Below are 11,979 nucleotides of genomic sequence, written 5' to 3'. Positions count from 1 at the left end.
ACGAGGTGCCACATCATTTGGGCCTCCTACAACAAGGCGGTGACAAGAAGGTCGAGCAAGGGCCACCCCCTACGAGCACGGCGACGAGCATGAACCTCTTCAACAACATGAAGACGACGCCCATATTGGACTCATACTTCGAGTCAAGCTACGAGACAGCACATGAGACCTTATCTTTGGTCTTAGAGGAGAGTGGTGATGTGCCATTTTCGGCCTTCATCGACGGCTACGACTACGACATGATTGAGCATGGAGACATTTGCACCTACATCTCTCCGACACCCACATATGACAAGATGCCCCGATTGCCATGTGAGGAGAGCCACCACCCCATGAGTGAGATGAGTGACTTCACCATACGTGACATTGAGAGCATTTCCTATGAGAGGATGAGTGTGATCACCACTAGCCCCACACATGAGAGCATGCCACACATCCTATGTGAGATTGAGAGCCATTTGAGTGACTCCACCAACCATACGAGTCAGAGCATACAAGAGGGAGTGAGTGAGCCACACCACTTAGTGAGTGAGGTAGTTGACACGACATGTGAGGCCACTATGATTTCTAACGACTTAACCTCTACTCCGAGTGTGTTTTCCCTTTTGGTGCTAGGTCTCCTACATGACGACATGCCTATCCTCGACGAACCCATACCTCCAATGGGCAAAACGATGGCCATGGTGGACGATGATGCACCCCCACATGGTTCCATCAAGATGAAGATGACCACGGGTTCCGGCAAAACCCTTGAGGTTCGAACACTGGGGTGCGCACGAAGATCTCTCCCTACCTAATCACGCCCCCAGCCTCACCGCGATCTCAAGGCCTAGCTCGACGAACCCACAACACAAGAGACACGAGATTTATACTGGTTCGGGCCACCGTTGTGGTGTAATACCCTACTCCAGTGTGGTGTGGTGGATTGCCTCTTGGGCTGATGATGAACAGTACAAGGGAAGAACAGCCTCCTAAGGAGTGGTGTTCTTGTGCTTGGTGAGTGTGAGGATGGAATGGATCTATTCCAAGATGAGTTGGTGTAGGTGAGGATGGTCCGAATCCGTTGCCTCCTACGGTGGTGGCTAGTCCTATTTATAGAGGCCCTGGTCCTCTCCCCAAATATTGAGCGGGAAGGGAGCCAACAACAGCCAAATTTGAAGGGAGACAACTAGTACAAGTTATCCTGACTAAAGGTGGTCTTCGCCTGCCAAAGGCTCTGGTGGTGACGCCGTCTTGGGCTCCATGGTGACCTTCGTCCTGCCGCCCTGTTGGTCTTGGTCTCGTTGCACCGATATGGAAACCTTTCCCTGATGCCTCGGGACTCCTCGCCTGCGCTTGGCCCTTTAGCACCAAAGAGGAAACGAGGACATTGCGCGCGCTGGCGCCCGCCTGGCTCCGGTCGTCATGGCTTGCGTAACAGGAACCTCGCGAGGTGTCCCTTGCCTTGATCTCTCCGCCCCTCGCGAGCCAGCATGGTGAGGTCGCTCCCGAGAAGGTCTTGTGTCGTCTGCCTCGCGGGGCTTGGCCCCTCGCGAGGGTCTTGAGTATTTGCTGGTGAAGTTGGGCCGTACAGGGCCGCTGGTGGAGCCACGTCGTGGGCCGCAGGCAGGCAAGTCTGGGGACCCCCGTTCCCAGGACGGCGACAGTAGCCCCCGGGCCCAAGGCGCGCTCGGACTTGGCTTCGAGGCGAAGCCAAAGGGCAAGTGCAGAGCGCCGCGGGCCCCAACAGCCTGCGGCCTTGGTCGACGCGTGGCGATTGATTGGGCGTGGGCATCTCCGCTTCCCCATGCTGCCTCGGCAACTGCCCGTCTGACAAAAGGCTGGCGCAGGCAACGCTGGCCTTCATTGCTTTCCTTCGCCTTGCTCCAGATCCCCTATCTCGCTCCTTGCTTCCGAAATCTCCAGATCTGCTTCAATCCCCTTCCGAGCTTTTGACCCATGGCGCCCCACAAGGCCAAGGCTGTCGCGCCGCCTGCTTGGTACGAGCCGGCTCTGGACGCGCCCAATGTCTCGGAGAAGAACCTTGCCGCCACGCGCCTGCTGACGGCGGGGGAGAGCAATGAGAAGGGGAAGACCGAGCTCCGGGCCGGCTGCGCCGAGCCAGAGGCTCAAAGGAGCACCTTGTACCCCTTCTTCATGAGCTGCGTCGTCTCTGGCCTGGTTCCCCCTTCTCCGACTTCTTCTATGACGTCCTCCGCCATTACATTTTGCAAGCTCTCCATCTCCCTACCAACTCCGTTCTTCTCTTGTTGATCTTCGCCTTCTACTGTGAGGCGTATGTCGGGGTGATGCCGTCCGTGGCACTGCTGCACCACTTCTTCTTCCTCCGGATCAACAACGGCTACACCTCAGGGTGTGCCAACTTCATCGCGGCCGGCAAGGCCAACGCGATCTCGAAGGCCAGGAAGAAGGCCGACGACTTCAGGAGGAAGTGGGTCATGGTGGATGCCAAGTGTGTCCATCCCCGGTTGAGGCTGCCGACGGAGATGCCCCAGTCTGACGAGGGGTGGTCCCGCGTGAAGCTTACTGATGACCGGGCGACGTCGGTGCTGGAGAAGATGACCGCCGACCTGAAGCCGGGCAACACGAAGGCGGCAAAGCTGACGGGGGCCATGCTCCTGAGGGACTTCCTGATGCTGCGGGTGGCTCCGCTTCAGGCACGCTCGCGCCCCTTGTGGATGCTTGGGGGCGAAGAAGACAAGCTTCACCTGAGTCCGGGGGCCTTGGCTGACGAGGAGCTGGCCGTGGCTCTCTGCCTCTTGTTCGGGGAAGACCAGGAGTACCCGCCGAGTGCCATCGCTCCCTTGTTCCTTCGCAAGGACGGGGCACAGGTTGTGGCCGCCATGCCCACCTTCGATGAGCGCGGCCTGGTGCCGCCGGTGCCCCTTGTGGTTCCAGAGGCGACGGCGCCGATGGACGTGTCTTCTAGCGATTCCTGCAAGGAGGGGGAAGAGGAGGAGAGCGAGGAGCGTGACTCGGAGGCGACTCCTGAGGGGATGGGGGAGACTTCCCCTTGTGCAAGGCCGACATCCTCAGCACCTTGCCTGATGACGATAACGAGGCCGGAGTCCTCCCAGAGAGAGAGGAGCCACCCTTGGTTCCGACGAGAGGCAGGTTGGCGTTGATCTCCCGAGATGATGCTCCTGCTCTGACTCCGGCTGGGGCTGCTTCTGGTCCGTCAGCTGCCCCTTCTTCCGCTCTTGGAGCCCGCGCGTCTGCGCCTCAGGCTGCGAGGCTCTCCGGCTTCAAGCTTACGAAGCAGAGGGACTACGCCGCTCAGTAAGTGTTCTTGTCCTGCTTTGTTCCTGCTTATGCCGCTGATCCTTGACACTACTCTATTGTGTAATTAGGCCGATGCCCGTGGCGAAGAAGAGGAAGGAGGAAGCGGTGGTGCTGCTTGGTACCAATTTTCCCGCCGCGGCTGCGTCTCCCTCCGTGGAGAAGGGCAGCGTCGACGCTCGTGCCTCTCCGGCTCGATCGACCTCACGAGGCTTGGAGGAGCATCTTCGGGAGGAGTCAGCCCCCGTGGCCCCACTGGCTCCGGAGGCGCCGGTGTTCGGCGCGGCTACTGGGGTCACCAAAGCTCGGGAGCCCCCAGTCTCCCAGGCTATGGTGACGACGTCGCCTCCTCCCCCTTCTGCCGCACTGCTTCCTCCGGGTCCTTCGGCCTCACCTAACGTTCTGGAGCGTGCTCTTTCTGCGATGACCCTGCTGCGAGAAGATCTTCAAGGCGTCGATCGTTGCTTGGTGGTCGGGCGCCTGGAGCTGGTCTCTGGCTGGCTTCATTCCGATGTGTCCGTCCGGGTGACGCTGAGCCAAGCTGCCGCGGACTCCGAGAAGGATAGGGAGGCCGTCGCCCAAGCAGTGGCCGCCCGCGAGGTAGCGCTGAAGGATGCTGAGGCCGCCAAGGACCACTGCCGGTCGCTGGAGACCGTGCGAAGGGAGTGCGCGAAAGAGGCCCGAGGCCGCAAGGCGGAGGAGGAGAAGATGAAGGCCTGAGAGGACGCCGTCAGGGATCGCGACGACGAGCTGGAGCAGTTGGCGAAGGTGCAGGCCACGGAGCATGGCCGGTTGGAGGAGCTGGAGCAGAAGGTGAAGGCAGAGAAGGCCGAGCTTGAAGCCAAGGTGGAGGTCCTGGCTGAGGACCGCGAGGCCTTCAAGCTCCTCGAGGTGAGGTCTCGGACGGCGCTGCGGTCGCTCTATGAGAAGGGCTTGGAGGAGCCTCTGGCCGCCAGCAACGAGGGCCCCGCCCAGCTGCTTCCTTATCTGGTTGATGCGCTTGAGGACGTCGTGAGCGGTATCGGCCCCATGGCAGAGCGCGAAGCTCGCATTCTTTCCTCAGCCGCATTGATGCGCGTCTTCAGCCACCTCCATCTTCGCAATCCCGCCGCTCGCCTTGACGAGCTGCTGGAGCCTGTGGACGACGAGCACTGCGCAGCCGCTGCCGCTGCCGTGAAGGGTCAGGTGGAGGCCCTGCTGAAGAAGTTCCACGCCTTCGCCCCCGCGTCCTCAACCGGCGGTGCTACTGATCCTGCAGCTCCGGCTGGTGGAACAGGTGAAGGCGATGCCGTTGAAGAAGAAGCATCCCTCGCGGGCGACGGCGGTGTCCAGGGATGAAGGGGTGACTTGCTGGCGGCTCCTTTCCTACTTAAGTCCTGCAGCATGTACCGTGCCTCGTGAAGGCGTTTAAACTTGTGTTTGATATTGGAGAACAATATGTCTTGTAATATTTGCTTGAGATTTTGCGATTTCCTTCCCATTGGCTTTACATTCTACGTCGGCAGAGCCCGACCCCGCGCATACCTCAGCCGCCATTGGGTCGTCCGGATCACCAGGACAAGACCAAGGAGTGAGGGGCTACGTGGCCAGTTAGGCTCCTGAGTCGCAATGCTCAGGAGTCCCCCTTGACGCGCAAACAGCTTACGGAAAGGAGATGCAGGGGTAGGTCTAGTGTTCTACGTCGGTAGGGCCCAACCCCGCGCATACCTCAACCGCCATTGGGTCGTCCGGATCACCAGGACGAGACCAAGGAGTGAGGGGCTACGTGGCTAGTTAGGCTCCTAAGTCGCGATGCTCAGGAGTCCCCCTTGACGCTCAAACGACCTTCATACCTTTGCCCTCACCGAGGCTCGGCTCGGGAGGGGCGCGCGACAACCAGGTCCGGGGGACCTGGCTGGGTGGCGTATGCTCGGGCATGACCCGAGCGCAGCCCCCGTGCCCAGCCCCCTCGTGCGACTCTCCCGAGGGGAGGTGTTGCAATGAGGCCAGACACTGAGCTCAAGGGCTCCGTGAGGTTGATACGGCCGTGAGGCCGCCCTCAGTTGTTTATCACCAGCGCGGAGCATAGCGCTTCCGCACTTGCACGGGCATAGCCGCTCCTCGGCAGTGTCGACGGCCAGGAAGGAGCATGGTGCTTCCACTGGTATGTGGGAGGGGACTCCCTATTGTGGAGAGCCCCCGGGGCATGTACAGCCCCGCCCTGACACGTGGCTTGCACGGTAGGGCTAGACAAGGTGTGTCTGGGCACTCGTGAGCCAGCACGAGACACACGAGGCCCTACCTCAAGGTGGGTTGCGCCTGGTCTTGGTTCTTGATGGCTGTGGTGGTCCTGCGAGATGGTTAGACAACCCGCACCAAGCGAATCTCCTGAGGTTATCGCATGAGAAGGCCAAGCACCAACGACCCCAGGAGGTGACGTGAACGGGGCCGGCCCGCCAGACAGAGCTCAGCTGTTGGATTTATCGACGCTGCAGGGACGGGCCCGAGCATAGACGCCGTGCTTAGCCTTCTTATGCGAAGGGCCATGAAGAAAGATGATCAGCGCGCGACTCCTATGGTGGGTGACAGTCAAGCAGGTGATAACCATAGATAGATTATGCATGGAAAGTAGACTAGCTCAGGTGAATGCGAGAATGATACATGCCACCGGGCTGGACCCGAGCGGCTTGGGGATGATGCAGCCCGAGGGGCGCCCCCAGCGGAGGAAGCTAAAGGCATAAAAGGATACATGCCGTAGGAACAGGCTAATCCGGCCTAGGAATGATGCAGCTCGAGGGGCACTCCCAGCTAAATAAACTTGAAAAATGTAACCTGGTTCCGTTGTCGAAGGGGTGTTGGGGCAGCTGAAGATGCGTGGCGAAAGGGTTGCTCCTCACGATCCATCGGGGCCCTGAGCCTTGGGAGGCCCTGAGGGTCCGGGCGGCTCCCCGAGGACCGTCTCCATCTCCGTCAGGACTGCGTGATGCCTGGCCTCCTGAGCCGCCAGGATGCTCCGCAGGTTGCGCTGGAAGGCGGCTGCCACCCTCGGCAGGCCGAATGGCATGCGAACATAGCTGCAAGGTGGGCCCTTGCAACGTCCCACACGCGAAGGCTAGAAAAGCTCCTGAGATGCGGCTCTTTTGAGCCCTGGGATGTCGATGCAGACGCGCAACCCGCCATCCTCGCCTGGATGGGGAGCCGCGCCAGGTGGGTGGCGGTCGCCGCGCATGGCCCTTGCATCCTGAAGCTCCTAAGTGACCTTGGTGATGAACTCCTGAGCACCAGGCGCTCCTCGCCTGGTGTCGTCCTGAGGGAAACGTGCTGCGAAGCACGCCTCCATGTGGTGCCCGAGCGCCTCCCTCGTGCTGTTGGCAAGGTCTGAGGCCTGCCCGAGGAGGGCGCCGGGCGTGCCTTCCTATGCGAGGGAGGGAGGCGCCCCAGGCGCGGGCGCCGATCCTGATGTTGCACAGCTAGAGGTGCTGCTCCCCTGAGGCCCTGTGCGGAGTAGCTGCTTCTTCTTCTTGAGGACGACCTCAGGAGGGTACTACGCTGCATTGTTGTCAGGGTCTTTGATTGATGCGGCTTGGAAGGCGCGCTCGAGGGAGCACACCGCATCTCTTTCTTCGCAGGGGACTGTGATGATCCCGCTGCTTCCTGGCATCTTGAGGACGTTGTAGACGTGGTGTGTTACTGCCATGAACTTGGCCAGGGCTGGATACCCGAGGATGGCATTGTACGGCAGACGGATGTGGGCGACGTCGAAGTCGATGAGCTCGGTGCGGTAGTTGTCATGCTGTCCGAAGGTGACAGGGAGGCGGACCTGCCCTATCGGGGTGGTGGAGCCGTCGGTTACTCCTGAGAAGGGCTTGGTAGGCTGAAGCTGATCGTACGGCACTTGAAGGCTGTCGAACGCCTCGACGGACAGGACATTAAGCCCTGCGCCGCCGTCGATGAGGGTCTTGGTGACTTGTACGTTGCTGATGACGGGTGAGCAGAGCATCGGGAGGGTGCCAGCGGTGGCCGTGCACTTGAGCTGACCTGCCGAGATGAAGGTGATGGCGCACTTGGACCATCTAAGTGGGCGTGTGGCCTCGAGCCTGGGAAGGACTGCGTTCACCTTGCGAGCAAACTACTTGAAGATACGCTGGGAGGCTCGGGCTTGAGCTCCACCCAAGATGCAGGCGATAGCTCGCAGCTCTTGGAAGCCCCCAGCCCCCTCGTCCTGATGGAGGTCGTCATTTCTTCTTGGCGGTGGCAGCAGCGGAGGAAGTCCAGCATTGCCCTCAGGGCGATCCTCGCGAGGCTGATCCCTCCGGGCGCCCTCACGAGGTTGGTCCTGCCAGCGGTCCTCACGAGGTCGGTCGCACCACTCCTGGCGGGGGCCACCGTCGTCCCAGCGTCCTCCGCCACGTCCTCCTCCTCGGCCGTAGCCCCGGTCGTTGCGCTCGGGGCATCGACTGAGGCGTCCATCTCGAATGGCCCTGAGCTCTTGACAGTCGTTGGTGTTGTGGCTGTGTACGTTGTGGAAGGCGCAGAACGGACGGCTGCTCTTGGACGACTCGGGAAGGTCCCGGCGGCGCTTTGTGTCTGGCTCCGCTGCGAGCACAACCACTCCTTTGCGCTTCACATCCTTGGCCTTGGCCTTCTTCTCCTCGGGGTCAGCAGCCGGGAGCTCGAGGAGGGAAAGGCGCCCTTCCTCGGCTCTTGCGCACTTGGTCGCCAGGTTGAACAGCTCCAAGGTCATGCACAGCTCCTCGTGGATGGCGAGCTCCTCCTTCATCTTGACGTCGCGGACGCCATCAGAAAACGCGGAGATGATGGCCTTGTCCGTCACCTTGGGGATCTTGAGGCGAACATTGTTGAAGCACTGGATGCACTTTTGCAGGGTCTCTCCTTGCTGCTGCTTGATGCGGCGCAGGTCACCCGCGGCCGGAGGGCGGTCGCGAGTGCCCTGGAAGTTGGCGACGAAGCGGTCGCACATCTCGTTCCAGCAGGAGATCGAGCCCGGGGGCAGGTTCAGGAGCCACGAGCGAGCGCCATCCTTGAGAGCCATGCGGAACCAGTTCGCCATGACTTTTCATCGCCGTTGGCCGCCTCGATGCTCAGCTCGTAGAGCTGCAGGAACTCCACGGGGTCGGGGCTGCCGTCGTAGCGAGGAGGCAGGTCTGGCTTGAACTTGTCCGGCTAGGCGACGCTACGCAGCTCAGGAGTGAAGGCGCGGCAACCTGCGGTGGCCACCGGGACCCTTTCCTGATGCGGAGCCTAGCCTTGATGCCCGCTGATGTAAGGTGGAACCCTAGACGGCCGATCTTTCACAAAAGGAGGGGATCCCAACTAAGGACACGAAGAACACAAGGGGAAAACGAGGGGAAACACAAAAGGAAACACGAGAGAATCACTCAACCAACAAGAATAGATCACACATGCGCTAGATCGATGAACACAAAGGTGAGATACAAGATCCAAGTCCAACAAAGGACGATACACAGGTAACCGGTTCTTCTCCGTGAGGAGGTCTTGATGGGGCCACCCAAGAGGGGGTCTTGAATCCAAGGGGATCTTCTCCATAGAGGGGCCGCGGTCTCTCTCATGGAGTAGATCCGTAATGGATTAGCAATGCTCTATCTCACATATGAGCTAAACCAATGCTAACCCTAGAATGGAGGAGGGGTGGTCTATTTATAGTCTAAGGGGCGAAGGGGTACACGGGCTTTCGGCCCGGATACACTGCACGCAGGCAGGAGGCGCCGGATGTCCGGGCGACGGGCCGGATGTCCGAGGTTTCGCGACGGGCCGGATGTCCGGGCAGGGAGGCTGGATGTCCGGGCTGGCGTGGCCAGTCTCGGAGCTCTCTGGATAGGCGGGGTCCGGATGTCCGGGCTGGGGGCCGGATGTCCGGCGGCTCGGGAAGAGCCGGATATCCGGGCCTTTGGCCGGATGTCCGGGCTGACGAGGTTTAGCTTCGGGACGTTCTGTGATGGTCGCCGGATTTCTGGGGGTCAGGCCGGATGTCCGGGCTGGTCCGGATGTCCGGGCTGGGGCCGGATGTCCGGGGCCTGTAGCAGCTGGCTCGTCTTCCTTCTCCTTCCTTTGCTTCCGCGCACGCTTGGCCTTGGTCCTTGGGTTCTCCATGGTCTCCTCGGGTGTACCTGAGTATGAACAAGGTCCACGCTTGAAGTAGCATCCATGTCTTGCATGCGGAAAGGGAAGATTCGGAAAGGAGCGAGTTCACCTTAGGTCCAATGGCGTAGGCTCGAGTGTACATGGGGATGATCGTCGGATGCTCCGCATCATCTCCCCTCCCTTGGGAAAGATCCGACCTCGGATCGTAATCCTCATCACCATGGAAACGGTTGTCGTGGACGGACTTGTAGTTGGACGGAGTTGAAAGCATTGCACAATCCAAGTACTCCAAGGTGTCTCCGGAGTGATAAACATGCAAAAAGAGCAAACACAAGCGACACTCGGAAATACAATGGTTAGCGCACACAAAGTGTCCATCGAATAAGCATGAGTCCGTGCGGCAAGATTGTTCATGGCAAAGCGCATGAAGCTTATCAAGATGATATAGAATGACATGCAAAGCGTTCATGGGAGCAAAAGCATTCATTGTGCACACAAATGTATTGTGAATGTGATCAATGCAACCACGATGCAAAATGATGTCATAGTGAGACGGTTTATCAATAGCATGAATATGGCAATGGATGCTCAATATGATTATGTTATCATGCAATTGATGGTAGGCAATATGATCATGATGTATGAATATGCCATCAAGAAAGATCACAACAAATTTGGTAAGGAAATGCACAAGCTCATATATCATGGATGGCATAGAAATGGAAGATGCAACAAGGCAATCATAATGTGAGTCAATCGATGCATAAGATGCAAATTTGTCATGGGTGGTGTTGTACCATAGCTCGATGTCGTGGTAGTAGTGTTGATCCTGTGGTGCATCCACTAAGTCCGGGAACTCCTAAACTTGAAAGTCCATACGGTCCATCTCCAATGTCGGTCCTCCATCCAATATATGTATCATGTAGACAAGAAGAAGGAAACAGCGATGAAAGTATGGCCCATCCAATATGCATATGTGAAGAGGGCTCAAATGGAAGGAGTTCACCTTTAGTAGTTTCTCGAAAATGTTGGTGTCCCACATCATGTTCACATAACCAATATGACTCGCGATGGTACCACCTTGTGAATTCCTCAAGATGAAAGAACATGACAAACACTCGGAAAAACAAATGAGGTTAGTGCAAATTTAACACGTATCATTCGAGTGGTAAGACACCCAACAAGTGTTCTCATCATTCTTATCATAAGAAAGTACAATATGTGACATGGTATGTAAGCATATGATGCGACTACAACCAAAGACAATAGGCTCAATAAAACAAGCATGCTTCATAAGAAATATGTCCAAGTCTCCATGATGAATATGCATAGCAAGTTGGCACTCAATACAAGGTGATATGAGGGGTGCAACTAATGGAGACAAGAGACAATGATCAAGACAAATCAAGTGAGAGGCATGAACATATATGTCATCAACCCAAGAAAGCGAGTAATAGTGGAACATGGGTGATGCGACAAAGCAATCAATCATAGTGATAAACTCAAGCGAGCTAGTAGTGCGAAGATGCAACGTACTAGGAGGAATCATGGCAAGCATGTCAAGTGTGCAAATAGTGGTCATGAATAATGCACAAGACATATCACAAGCATGAAAGCAAGATATGAGCAATATATCATCAATGTATTGGCGAGAGGCCATATGTAAATAGCAATGGGACATCACGACTCTCCCAACACAACAATCAACAATAGCATGAGGAACATGATAAACATGGCAATAGCAACAAGGATCTCCACCAGGCATGCAAATACACATAGAAGTAGTATAAAGGTGAATCACATGTAAGTGTAAGCAAGGGTCACAATTGCATGGCAAAATCATGTAAAGAGGCATAACATGCAAAGTGAACACGATAGAATGGGCATAAGGTGACAACTGGTAAATAGCCCATAGCCGCGTGAGAGACAAGTAAAAGAGATGCGCGTAGTCCTTGCATGAAGGGAACAGTGGTAAGGATAGTCCATGGAATGCCAAATCGTCGTTGCTCTCAAGAGCTCGTTTCGTCAACTCTTGGGATTGAGAGGTTGACGAGTATACATGAGTACCTACACAAAACAAAGGCAAAGGAAAAATTGTGTGTGCGTGGTAGATGTACACATCATCCATCATGATGCATACGTGCATGTGTTGGTTAGCACAAAATAGCCAATGCTCAAATAAATGAGATGCGTGATATAGAAACATGTCATCCATCATGAGAGGTTTGTTATCATGTATGACATAATGGAGACTCAAATTGTGTAATGCATCATGAGAAATATGTAGAGCATTGTTATTCATGGAATGCATATGGTGCAAGCAATTATGGGAATCATGCAAAGTATGGCATGCATCAAGATCTCCTAATATGTATGAGGAAACTATGGGGGTCTCCTCATGAGCATTAGTAGAAACATGACATGGAGGATATTGACAACATCCAAAACAAAGCATATTTGGAACAATGTGATCATGGCATGGCATAGTAGATGAATTGCGCAAATCATGTAAAGGAAGCATGGCAATATCATCGCATGAAAAACAAAAGCCAATGACCATCATTTCGTCATCTATGCCATAAGTGCAAATAGGATTTA

The sequence above is a fragment of the Aegilops tauschii genome, chromosome 6, assembly GCF_002575655.3.
Source record: "Aegilops tauschii subsp. strangulata cultivar AL8/78 chromosome 6, Aet v6.0, whole genome shotgun sequence".
In the NCBI taxonomy this organism is placed as follows: Eukaryota; Viridiplantae; Streptophyta; class Magnoliopsida; order Poales; family Poaceae; genus Aegilops; species Aegilops tauschii.
The sequence above is the reverse complement of the archived record's forward strand: the minus strand, read 5'-3'. Positions refer to the sequence as shown.